Here is a 13,820-nt window from a genome sequence, read left to right as displayed (position 1 = left end):
ACTTCCTAGGCACTGGGAGGAAGTGCATGTACCTTTAAATGTCTTACTCTGAATTTAGCCAGAACTGAGTCTTATTTTTGCGTATTTATTTAACTACCTGGGTGGGATTTTTTTTTTTTTTTGTGAAAATGTTGCCTGTAACTAAGGCACAAACAACCACTAAGCCACTTTGTTGTGTCTACTTTAAATGAAAATGTTGCATTGGTATAGAATCACTCTTGAAGTATTCTTTATCTTCTGAAAATGTTTCCAAGCAGAAATACTTCAAAAGCACATTTTCCATCCACTAAAGAAAACATGTTCACAAAATGAAGCACTTCTAAATGCCCACGGTAGCAGGTAAAGGAAACAAGCATATTAAAAGAACTAATGAGAAAATGACCCAGGAACAGTCTCGTTCTATTAGACTAATCATTTGCTGTGAAAGTAGGCTGAGTTTTGAATGTCTGAAAACTGAAGTAGCGATAGGCTGTGGGCCAGGGTGGTAGGTGATTTTGAGGGATCAACTTCAGGTCCTTTTAAAGGAGACAAGGGTTCAGGGCGGCTTTCCTGAAAGTCAAACCTGTCAAGACTGTCCTGTAGCTGACTCCTGAGCAGAGGGGCAAGTATCACTAGCTGTGGTCCTATAAAAACTAGGTCCAGCCTGTGTCTCTTTGGAGCAAGGACCAAGGGGAATAAAGAAGGGGAAGGAGAGTGATGGAATGCTTTCACAGTCAGTGTTTTGTCTACAGCAATTAAGGTTTACTTTAAAAAGAAACTTTTTTTGCTGCTTTGCCTTCATTGCTGTCAATATTGACTTTCTGGTTCACAGCTGTATGGTCATGTTCTTGTTTCTGCTTACTATTAAGAACTGCCAGACTGTGTCCAGAGCAGCATCTTGTTTTCGGCCGTGTCCGGTAGTCAATCCGCAGGAAGAGGCTAGGACGTAGGACATGTACACAGCAGTGCTTCTCCTAACACGTTCTGTGGGTTTCAGATAATAGTAGTTAGTGATCATCCACTGATGGACCTTTATCCTGCATGGATTTGTCTAATCCTACTTTGAACCTGTTAATACTCTTGGCCTCTACAATATCCTCAGGCAACAAGTCTCGCATGCTAATTGCTTATGGTGTAGTGTTTGAACTGTGAAGAGGTATGTGTTTAGAGCTTCAAGTAGGTCCAGCCTGTCTTTGTAAGAATGATGGCATGATTCATCTTTGTAACCGGAGGACCTGAGCCTAGTAAAAAGAATGAAGCATATTTTGAATTGCAACCCTGAGCAAATAATAAGGTGCAACAGTAAGAAATCCTGACCTGCTTGCATAAAAATGTGTGGAAGCTCAGAGGATGTACACAGTTATAATGCTGACTTTTTATGAATCAAGAAAGTTCAGTCACCAAACTCGGTCTGAAAACTTTTGCAATTAGTGTTTGTCTTCACAGGGGGAAGCAATGCAATGCAGATGATGAAACTTCTCTGGATGTTTTGTGCTTCTCTATTTGCCAACATGTGCTAGCATGTTGGGGGCTGGCTTGGCTGCCTTTGCAGGAAGATGATTAGGAAAAGACAGCCATTTTTAATTGCTCCAACTTTCTTTCCAAATTCACTGTTCACATTTCTGTATATAGGTTTTTCATTTCATGTCTCTCTGTTCCTCTTTATGTACTTGTACAGGGCTTGTAACTCTTGCATCTGAGTGCCTGTTCATCCCTGAGTGGTGGGGGACATATCAGTGCTATCCTGGAGGAAAAACTCTCGATTAGGATTTCAGCACAAGTGCTGAGTAGAGGCTCTCTTCTGTGCCAATACAGGTACAGCACAGACCTTGTGGAAAGAGACAATTTGGGTTTTCCAAGCAAAGGGAAACCCAGCTCAGACAGAGGGATCTAAATCCTGCCGAAGAGGGATTTATCCCCACTCTTTCTATGCTCCCATCTACAGCCAAGGATGCGGCAGGCGTGGTGGGCTGCACATTGGTTGCAAGCCTTACACAGTACATATAGAGCATTGCAGAGATACCAGTGCTAGCTCTGAATCAGGTATTGCAGTGACCAGAAGTGATGGGTTCACATTAACAGCTGAGCAATGCAGATGTACTCTAAGACAGTAGTACCTCTACATCTGTCGTGTTGACATTAAGCTGCTTTTAGTAATGCTGAGCAGGAAGAGGATGGCTTTTTGGCCCCTAGCAGAGACTAAAATGAGAGCTACTTTTGTCCCTTGCTCCTTTTAGCTGTGGAGGACCTAATTTTAGTATAGTAGAGATTATATATATGTTTATGTACACACACGCACGCACATATATACACGTTCAAGCTAAAATTTTAAATCATTGAAAAACCACGAAGTCTTGAATTAGAAGAGAGGTCAGGGGAAAGTTCATGAACACCAGCTCACGCTGCAAATGCAAGTGGCAGCTGATTCACCTCTCCCAAGGTCTGTCAGCATGGTGTGGCTCAGCAAGACCTTCAGTGTAACCATAATGACAGGCTTCTGCTAATGGAGCTTAATCTCACACATACCCTTGGCATGTAGTGTCTAGGGCCAGGCACCCTAACCCTGGCAGAGATGTCATGTTTTACTCAAAAGAGTACTTTGTAATTTAAAGAATTTTAAATTACGGCTTATTAGCAACAGTTCCTTCCTGAGTAGTCTCTAATGTAGCTGCACTTGATGCCATTACTGTAGCATAGCTGGAGGTGCGTGGCTTGGCCCAGCCTGTAGGATGCTAAGGCAATATTTTCATGGGACAAGTAAGGGAGCTATGATTTTCTACATCTGTAAGTACTTAAATACTTCTTAAAATTTGGCTCTGATCACTGCCCACCAACTAGAGAATATTTGCTTCACCTAGTGTAAGCATCTCATAGGATCAATCCATAAATATTTGTGCTTTTCTTTTATTGTAACTAATTCTTAGGAAAACAGGACAACTGTTTGAAATTAACATTAGTGACTGATGGCAAGGCAATTATTTCACAGTTCAGGTTTCAAAGGAATGACTCGAGAGCAGTTAGATTATTTTTATCTCATGAATTTAAATAGACTGTGGCCTTTTAATTTTATTTTTCTTTATTCTCCTGAAATATAGTACCATTGTATGTTTAAAAAAAAAAGTACTATGGCAACTAGCTCTTATACAGATGTTACAGAGCAACTCTTTATAAAGGCCTTTTTGAAGGCCAATATTACAAGCATCATAGTAGGTGTGTGGAAACTGAGGCCCATAGAGGTGAAATGACTTTCCTAACTTTGCACAGTGAGGCACTGAAAAAGCGGGGATAGAACAAAATTCTGGATGGGACCTAACCTTATGCCAGGGGCTGCAACTATTCCTTCTCCAGCCAACTGTTGCTATCATGTTTGCCTTTGGATGCCTCTGGTTCAAGTTTCTTAAAAGATGTTCTAGTGGAGGGATGGTAACAAAACCAGGGTAGAGTCAGAGAACAGACTGAGATGGGAGCATTTCTGAGAAATGTTGGTAATCTTGATCAAGCTTGAGAATAGAAGAGATTTGAGATGAATTCTCTGTTTCAAATCCCATATTAAATGGCTGCATTTGTTGCCAACATGTACGTTGTAAATGCTGTACTTTTTTTTTTCTGGAGACTTGCAGAACTGCTTTAACCTGGCCCTGGTGAGATTAACATGGTATCCTTTCAATTACCTTGAACAAAACATGCCAATTTTCTATTGCCTATTTTTAGGCTTCCAGCTGGGCCTAAGAATTGAAAAGTTATTAAAGAAAGCCAAGATCTGAGCAAATGTGCCTGTTATAAATTGTAATATAAACCACTTATAAGTATAGGTTTTATCATCCTAGAGTTATTTCTTAATTTAAATGTTTCATGTGCATATTTTGGAGATTGGGATGTATTTGGGTGAGGAACGCGATTATAAAAACTATTTCTTTCTATGCCAGACTGTGATTATTCCAGATTGTAAAAATAAAAGTATTACGCATCTGTGAAATACCTGACAAACTTCTCTGACAAACCAAATGTTAGACCATCTAATACTTTTTTGAAGATACACACACGTGAAAAAATACATGGAAACTTATTCTGTTATGATGATAATGTTATTGCTGTAACATTAATTTGTTTTGCTTTTCATGTCTCCTGCAGCAAGGGCAGTGTAAGCATCTGAGTCTGGTTCCCATTTGTTTTGCTTGGAATGTGTTGGGCCGTCTTGAATATCTTCCATCGTTATATGGACGGTACATGTGCAATAGCTCTCTTAATGTAGGGCACGGAGACATACTGTAGGTATATAGTGTAATTAACTGTGCAGCTATTCAGGAGCAGCTGTTCCCTATTGTTGTTGCTTAATGTTGTGCAGCACAACAAAGCCTTAAGGCAGCACTTGTTAGTATTTATGGAAAGCCATTAGCCAGTCTGTGAATGAGCCTGCAAAAGAAGAGGAAATTCTGATAATAATAAACATGGGCTCTTGTTAAAGCTGGAGAACTCCAGCCATCCCTATCCCTCAGTGCTGGTAAAGGCTCTCGCCCCTTTGATTTTTACCACAGAGTAGGTCCAAACTCTTTCTCTGAATCAGCAATTGAAAATCCAAACGAGTGAACTCCTTCCCAAGGCAGTGCTTTGCTCTTCCCAGCCCACTGCATTTTTTAAAGGAAATCAGAAACTCTTCCTCCTGCAATCTAGTTTTGGTGCCAGGATGTACATAGGAAATACTATTTCCTGCCTGTGCTGCCAAGTTTAGTTACTAAACCACTTCCTCCAAAAGCCAAACTTCTTTGAAGAAGAAATAAAGTTCAAAGCCTTTTTAAGAGATCATTTGTTCTTCTTATGTGCCTAACCTGAATGTTACGCTGTGTGCCATATAGATAAAAAGAAAAGAGCTTAATCTGTTGAAGATGGACTGGCTGTTGTCCTGGGTCACTGGGCTGGGAGCAGCAGGAACAGGTTACACCAACTGCATTTTTAGGAAGCTGCTTTCTGAAGTTGAAGGGTTTTGTTGCGTTGTTGCTAGAGAGATGAGTGCCACTGAGCAGTCACGGGACCATTGAACAGCTTCTGGCAGGACAGGCAGCGGCTCTGGGCTGCTTGCAGAGACAAGGAAGCTTGTGCTGCCATGTGTGTTTATTTGGACATTGGGTAGCTCTTAGTCGAAACGGATGGAGCAAATGTAAGGCAGATACCTCAGACGACTTTCTTCTTTCTATCAGTCACCTGAGTCTTACTGGCATTCCAGGTTTAGGTTTTAACTGGCAATACAGACTGTGTAATGATGATAGTTACCTATTGTAGAGCAAAAATGATGCTGTGTGACTGGTGGCCGGTCAAAACCAAGGAGAGGAACTCAGACAATAATCATCAAACGATCTACAGCACAAAAATTATTCAGAAGCTAAAGTGTTTCCAGAAATCATTTGCTCTTACTGCTTGTCCTCTAGCTTTGCCTCTAACAGTATAGAGACAACTAGTTGGGAAAAATGCTTCCAGTAAAAAGTTCCCCACTCTGAATCTGATAAAAGTAATAAGGGAGGTTTGCGAAGTGGTGTAGGCATTTTCTAACCTTGGAGCATGTTAGCAGTAAGGTACATTTGTGAGGAAGAGCAGCAGTGAAATGTTTATTATTGTGCGCCTCCATCCTTTTTGTGAGTATTATTCTGTGAGGATGGGGCCGCTTTTCATCTGATCTGTGCTGCCAAGGCGGATAAGAGAGGTTTATATGATGTCAGATCTGAAACCAAGAAACCTGTAGACAGGTTCTGAGCAGTGATGCCTCTGGCAACTGGTTTCAAGGCAGAGCTTATGTAGAGTGCCTGAGGTTTTAATAAGCATATAGATGTCTGAACAGCACATAAAGAGCATGGGAGGTGACAGGCTGACCCAGACACTTTCATTAATTGGGATCAAGTTACCTTTTTACATCTGGGCAGAACGCTGTGCTGGAGATTTAGGAAGCGAACAATACATTGCCATTGTCTCTGCGCACCAGGTCCGCAGTAACTAGTAAACTGGGACACAAAAAGTAAGTTCATAGTAATAGGGGGACGTTCGTGGCTGAGAGAGCACCAGACTGCGTAAGTCATGCTTGCAAAAGTGGAAGCATAAATCATTGAGAGATCTTTGCAACGTGTGTTTGTCAAAGGCTACTCTTCACGTGCGAGTTCTACACACACCAAATAAATGATGGTGTTTGTTTTATGCTGGTCAAAGTTTAGGGCTAAATCTTCAGGCAGCTCCGTCAAATACTATAGTAAGTGATTGAGAAGTATATAGGTGTCTATGGAATAATCAACTTAATTGTAAGGATGTTGAGTTCACTTTAGGATTATTTTTAAAAAAAGATGAAATAGCAGAAAATCTGTATCCTGGCTGCTTGATATATGAAAAGCCAAATTAAAAACAAAAAGTCTGATTTTGTGTAAGGTAAAAATGTGAATACTTACTTTATTTCACTGCCAGATCAGGCATCTTAGACGTTTCTATCAGTACAATGAGTGTCCTGCAGGAAGGATGGCGTATGCTGAAGTAGTTTACCAAAGCAGGTTTTTAAGACGTTTTTTCTGATATAAACAGAGCCTAAAACCTCAGCACCACAGTGAATAGAAAGCACAAAACTGTAGGCCAGGGAAAGGGCCTTGGAGGAAACTCATGGACAGTGACTTGAAATCCCAAATTTGTTCAGAGAAAAAAAGGGTTCATATTTGAATCTATTTTTTGTCAACAATGTCCCTGAGTGAACCTTAAGATAACCCAAACATTTAAAAATCATAACTTAGGAGCCACAGCACAGAGAGGAACTGACTAGATGTGCTTATAACACATGTGTCTTTCTTCAACATGGAAACTCTTCTTGTAATGTTTTGACAAAACATTTCTAGAATGGAATTGGACTGACTGATATGAGAACAGAAAATGAGGCTTGGTTTTGTGAACTCTGAAGTGTTTACATTTTGAAAAATATTAGTTATTTCACTGTACTACAAAACCAAATTGCAGATCCTTACAAAGAAATTTCAGGAAGTGTTGTTTTCTGGGCAGCTTTCCATAACATTTTCAATTATGTTTTTATTAAGGTTGAATTGATTTTTATCTACTTTTTGAGTCTTTGGGATACATTTTGGTCATTTTTGAGGCTTTGCGTAAGCATAAGGCTAGAAGCCTATGTGAAAGCTGATTTTCTTCTCTGGTCTCAAACATTTCAGGAGTAGGCATTTAAAATAAAGGTGTTCAGTGTTGTAAGATTTGAAACAAAATTTTGGCAGTTGGCAACACTGCAGATCTAATATGAGGCTTCCATCTTAGCTACTTTTAATGGTATCTAGTTCAGTCACTGGCAGAGCAGGACCATGTCTTGTTAAAATGAACTTGGTCCTGCAAAACTTAATTCATGCTGTTAAACAGACTGAAGTCCGGGTGTGCTTGGAGTCTGCTTCTGGGGGTATTACAATTTCTGGCAGAGGGGTCTGCTGAGTTTGATCAATTAAACCTAAAACATATTAGCATTGTTTCTGTAAAATATATACTGAGGTATCATTAATGAACATACATATGTATTAGATAAGTGTGTATATTCTCCCATGCATAAACTGTGTCCGTGTACCAGGTAGAACGAGGAAGACACCTTCTTTCTATTCTGTTTGTCCTCCCTGCCAGCAGTCACTGCCCTGGTACCTGTGCTGCCCTCCTGGACGTACTCAGAGCGTGTCAACACCCTGACCCTTGAGCAGTGAGAAGCATCAGCTGCTGACTCTCTGCATGGCATCTAACAGTCCCTGTACTGCAGCTTTCCCTGGGAATATTTGCTTCAGCTGCTCTAGCTGATTGGAAAAGCCTGTTCATTCCCTCTGCACTGAGAATTTGAATCTTCCGAGCTCGGTGAGTGCTGGCCAGTGACGGTCTGGGCAGCCTCGTTCAAAGTTCCTGGGCTTGAGTATATCGCTGCTGTGTTATCTTACTCCTAAACAACAACATCTCAAACCTCCACATCAGATGCAACTGGCATCTTCACATGAAACTCTTTTTTGAAATGATAGATCATCTTAAACATGAGTTTCAGCTGCTCTAGCTGATTGGAAAAGCCTGTTCATTCCCTCTGCACTGAGAATTTGAATCTTCCGAGCTCGGTGAGTGCTGGCCAGTGACGGTCTGGGCAGCCTCGTTCAAAGTTCCTGGGCTTGAGTATATCGCTGCTGTGTTATCTTACTCCTAAACAACAACATCTCAAACCTCCACATCAGATGCAACTGGCATCTTCACATGAAACTCTTTTTTGAAATGATAGATCATCTTAAAAACATGAGTTTAATATGATATGAGAGAGTTCGGGGGAATTTTTTTAGCTAGCATTCCTGTTTTCAGGCATTTCACTCTAAAATGGTCATATCTACTTACTTTATTCAAGTGAATCCGATCTGGGTTAAAACTAATGAAATGCAGACTGCATTAAATTCCACTTATATATTTAAAAAGTTCAATATAAGTATACTTATTTTTTGTTACTATTTAGTATTTTTTATTGCCGCAGAACCCAGAGGCTCTGCTTGGGAATGGGAGCCCATTGTGCAAGTTGTGATGAACAGACACAGAAAAAGCCATGCCTGCCCCAGTGAGTTTCTGAAATCTTGCGCATCACAGCATCTGAGGACAGATCTAAGTCTCTGTCCTGTCTCTCAGTACTATACTCCACTTAAAGAAATTACCAACCCATACTCTTTGAGAATTTCAGGAGTGATTCAAAATGAGAACAGCACTGTCGTTTCTGCCATTCTGGATTGTTTTTTTAAAGAAGAGAAATCTTGTACTGAGGCAACAGAAAGAAGTTCCTGTGAAAGATGGCTTCTTTTATCACTGTGTGTTTTTGTACAGGTTGAACAAAAATATTTAATGTTTAACTCCATCTGCTACTTGCAGAAACATGTTGACAGTTGGTCCAGTCATCATCTTACCAAAATCAGTGGAAGGAATCTAAGTGGGTATAACAAGCCCATTATTTTTAGTGTAAGATGTAGGGAAAAGTTGCTGGATATATAGATTTGACTGGTGATTCTAGTGCCACTTAATGGAATTAAAATAGCATGTGTTTTCAGGTATCATTAACTGCTCTAATTTCATTAGTCTATGATCCTCTTTCCTGGACTACAGTTTCACTGCACTAGTCATAGAAAAAATGGCTTACATACTCTGTGTGAAATCTATATTTACACAATTATAGCTGCCATGGGAAAATGCCAGTTGGTTATTTTGGGAGGTCTTAGAATAAAACATGTCTTGAAATCATGTTTTGGGGTTTATGGGTTTTTTGTTTGTTTTTATTCTGCATTAGCTTTTTCATCTGAAAGGATATAACACTGATCTGTCTGACCAATGTATTATGCAGTCCCAGGAAGGCAAAATTTAAGAGAAGATTAAATCTAGTATAGAGCATCTTGTCTATTAACTGTTGTCAACTCTTAGTTGCCTTGCCCAGTGTACTAAATTTGTTCTGACTGCTTTTGTTCATATATACATAACAAAAGATGTCTCTCAGTACTGAGTCTTGCTATAATGAGAAAAAATGTTAAGAAGAAAACTCCATGTTGAACATTAAAGTGACAATCCTATTCAGACTGCCGGGGTGGGTGATTCACATCATCTGTGCCACATTCTGTAACATAGGGAAACGAAGAGAACCAGACAAGGGCCAGTACTTAAAATTACATGAGCAAAAAAATGTAAATGGAAATCAACAGACTACTGATTCTTTATTTCATTTGCAGAGCTTAAAAAATATCAGTTACCATCAGAAAAAAAAAGCACAGTTTTAAGCAGAGCTGTTTGCTGGAATAATACATATCTTCCTTTGGCAGTCATTGATCTATTTTTCACATATAAGCTATACAGTGTATTAGCTGTATATATTAGCTAAGAGAGTATGAGTTCTCGAAGGAGCAGATGGCTATTCCCAGCCTGGACAGCACTTTTTAAGCATTAAGAAATCTATACAACTGTTCAAGTGAATTACCTGGGTTTTGCTACTGCAATTTTAAAGCGCAGTGTAGACTTAAACAGCCCCTACCACTAGCATCCCCCCCAAATTAGAAGTTTCCTTTCTTATGCCCTCTTCATTTGCCATGCACTTTAAAAATGACAGTTGTCGTCCCTATGAAGATTAGAAGATCCGTGTTGGGTATGTCACATGCTTTGATGGTAGTATTGCCCCAGGCGTTTGTCATCCAACCTGCAGGGATAACAATGTGTAATGGTAGTGCTTTTTTCAGAACACTGTAAGTATACAGATATTATTAAATTTTACAATTACCACAGGGAATGAATCAAAGCCTCCAATAAGCAAATGAACTATATATTATTGCCCTGCCTTTATAATTTTTGTTCAGTACTATCTGATTGCATTCCTGTTATCACTTAGTTGTTTCTCTGCATGTAGTTTTATCTAATTTCTCTTTATTTCAGTCACTTGCAGAGGAGATAAATGGATTATTTCAGACTAATTGCTACTTATTTAAAAAACCATCAACCTTCTGTAAGAGTTTCAAATCAGTGGTTTAAGCTAGCTTTTACTATCTATGGTATTTATCTTGAAGCGTTTCATCACTGTAGAGTCTGTTAATAAGACATTTTTCTAAAGCCGCTTTCAGTTTGCCCTTACCTGGTCTGCCAAAATTTTTAACACAAACAGATTATCATAGTTAAGTAGATAATGAGTTATTTACTTGTTTTAGTATCTATATAGATTGGAAATACCACTCATAAACCTTGCAGCTGCATGGGTTTCAACGTAAAGTGTCAGACAGAGAACTAGAATAAAAATAAATATTGCATTATCGTGATTTCTCCATCCTTATATGACAGAGGAAGCAGCTGCATTATTTATCTAATTGAAGGGATGTTATGAGTATGTTTAATTAAATGTAAGGGTCCTTAGTAATACGAGAAAAGTAAACAAAGGATAAATGACAAAATGAGCTCAAGTCATCTAAGATGGTTTAATTCACAAGTGTTGTACCCTTTCGTATAATTATTGTAGTATGTGCCTGTACATCAGAATCAATATATCCGATCTATATTCAACAGCATATCAATTTCTCATCCCCCTTAGCAAGCTTTCCTCTTTTCCCAATGCGATTGGATAGTGAGTTCATGGCACCTAGTTCTCACATATCCATTTGCACTAATTTTCAGTGGGATTCATCTATTCTTCCCTTGGTGCACGAGCAAAATCCAGCTTCCTGTTGCTGATATATAAAATGTTTGAAGTCTTTATGGTTTTAAAACACACTTTAATCCCAAAGCATTGAGTAGTGCTTGAGTAGGAAATGGGATTGTCGTAGGCCGTCTGAAATTAAGCTTCAGCAACACAAACTGAATAGTAGTTTTCTCACTCATTCTAATTGATGCTCCCAGCGATTGATGCAGCATGGTAGCCTCGGATGAACACGGTCCTGATTATTGTTGGTATCAGAGGAAAAAGCACAGTGCAGGAGTTAAAATATTTACAAGTCTTAGGCTCGCTGAGGGAGTAGTTGACATTTCACGGTTAAAATATAGTTTTCCAGGGATGTAAGCCTTTATTTGTTGGGTGATGGTTTCCACATCAGTGGACCGAACATAAAGGTCCTGCAGGATCTGGGATGTGGATTCTGATGAAAAACATGTTCCTTGTGAAAAAGTCCTTATCTTTACAACCAGCTACCTCAAAAGACTCAGTGAAAGCCATAAGACATAATTAGATCGTGGAGTTTGATCCCTGCCAAATTCATAATTTAAGTCAATGCTTAAGTCACATCTCTAACAACAACAACAACATAAAGGAACTGCCGTTAGTGCATGGAACTGATGCTTTCATGTGCTAATACACTGATCACTCCCAATTTTCTGTTAAAATTAGGAATCAAGAAGTCCTAACTTAATCCTCAATCTCTATGAATTATCTCAGAGGTGGCTTTTTCTTAATTATTTCAGCTTCCTAAAGAATTAAAAAAATCCATTAATATGTATTAATTGTCTTATGCGAAAGTAAACTTTAGAAAAGGTATGTTTTGCCTAAGGTTAAGCAACTCTGTTCAGGTCTTGTTTCAATAGATCAAGCTTTCCAGCATATCCATTCTTCCTAGGCATTCCCCATCTTTCACAAATATAGCAAAATAAACATGAAGGAATATCATCAAGAAAAGATGTGCTGCTTGTGTAAGTAATTACGTCCCTTGTTAGTTCACCATAAAGTAATTTCCTTCTCCCTCCCCCCCACTCTTTACATTTCTTAGCATGCCCTGGAAGGTACTTTTACTTAATTTTGTTTAGAAATTTGAAAAGCAAGAGAAAGTGAGGGATGATTACAGACTTTATTTAAGGGTTTGATTTTGGTTTCTCTCTGTTCTTATATCAAAGATAAAATGGAAGTGGTGGTGTCATGTTCAGGTAATGAGATTTTATATTAAAAAGAATAAATTAAGCTCATAAAGCCAATGGCAGAAGGGACATGAGGAACCATTTCTAGCTCACAAAAAGGACTTTACACATTAATGCAGTGAGCATCAAGAGTTATTAGGAGTTGAAATTCAAAGCTCAAAGGATGTCAAGTGCTTCAAAAGCAAAGGCTTATTTTGTATTGTTTATATTTAGAAGTGATATGGAGCTCCCTTGAAATATTTTACCCATGATGTCAAAAATCAAAAGCATTACGGGGAATAAAAGAACTCGGGACATTTCCCTTGCAAACAAGAGTTCTGTCCATGACACACCAGAGGATTCCTCTGAGGTACAGATTTGTACACAGCATTACTTACCAAAAAAATACAAACATCCTCTCTGCTTAGCTGCACGTTGTTGCTTGCCTTGAAAATTCATAGTACACAGAAAGGTTTTACTGTAACATTCACTACTTTTTTTTTTTAAAGTAAAACGCCAAATCCTGGAATATCAGTATGTGGTCATTTTTTAAATAGATTTTTTTTTTAAAAGCTGTGTGACATTTTTCTTTAATGGCTGATTTTTTTTTAATGTCAGCTACATTTTTAAAGCATGAGGCCTGGTTGTAACTAGCCTCGGCACTGCTACTGTACATCAGACTGTACTATTTGATCATTAATTTATCACAGTTCTAGCCGTTTGTTTGACAGGTGATAGCGCTTTCATCTAATGGCTACACAGCAAGTGTGTGGTGCACTAAAGAGTGGATGCCACTGACTAGAGTTAGAAATCAGCAGACAACAGCCACTTTGCAGAGCTTTATCGATTTACCAGAATCATTTAAAGATATGAAACAACTAGAATAATGAATGCCAATTCAGCTCACTGTGAGGTTTTTTCTTATAGTTATTTAGTTTGGACTGTATTGATAGACTTTTGTTGCTGGTGGTGGTGTTATTACAACTATTTGCAGTGGTAAAAGAGGTGCAAAAATCAAGGTGCAAGTTTGAATATTTGTACTAGAAATACAGTGTCCCTGTTCACTGCAGCTTAGGAAATTGATACTTGGCAGAATTATGAGGCGTCTTGGAATATTATGAATATTTGGCCTCTAAATTCAGCCTTTCTTAAAATTATCTGGTGAAAATGTTCTCTGAATTAGGTATATAAATGTGAATCTATTTGCTCCACTGATGGGAGGTGCAAAATAAGGCACCTTTTGCAAGCAATGTCCCCTGCAATCTGTACTTTTATCATTGAGGGAAACAAACTATATTTAACCTCTTACCTTTCGTTTCATACTTTGTTCATGACAACATACGTGTAAACTTGTGACGCAGACACCGTGCTTATTACAGTGCTGGTACAGGCTGGTGCACTCCAGCTGTGCTTCTGGCCAGTACTTGCCGGGCATGAGTTACCTGTGCAGCCCATCTATGGCACAACACATCTGC

Source organism: Aptenodytes forsteri, unplaced genomic scaffold (genome assembly GCF_000699145.1).
Source record: "Aptenodytes forsteri isolate BGI_AS27 unplaced genomic scaffold, ASM69914v1 Scaffold33, whole genome shotgun sequence".
In the NCBI taxonomy this organism is placed as follows: Eukaryota; Metazoa; Chordata; class Aves; order Sphenisciformes; family Spheniscidae; genus Aptenodytes; species Aptenodytes forsteri.
Note: the sequence above shows the minus strand (reverse complement) of the source record.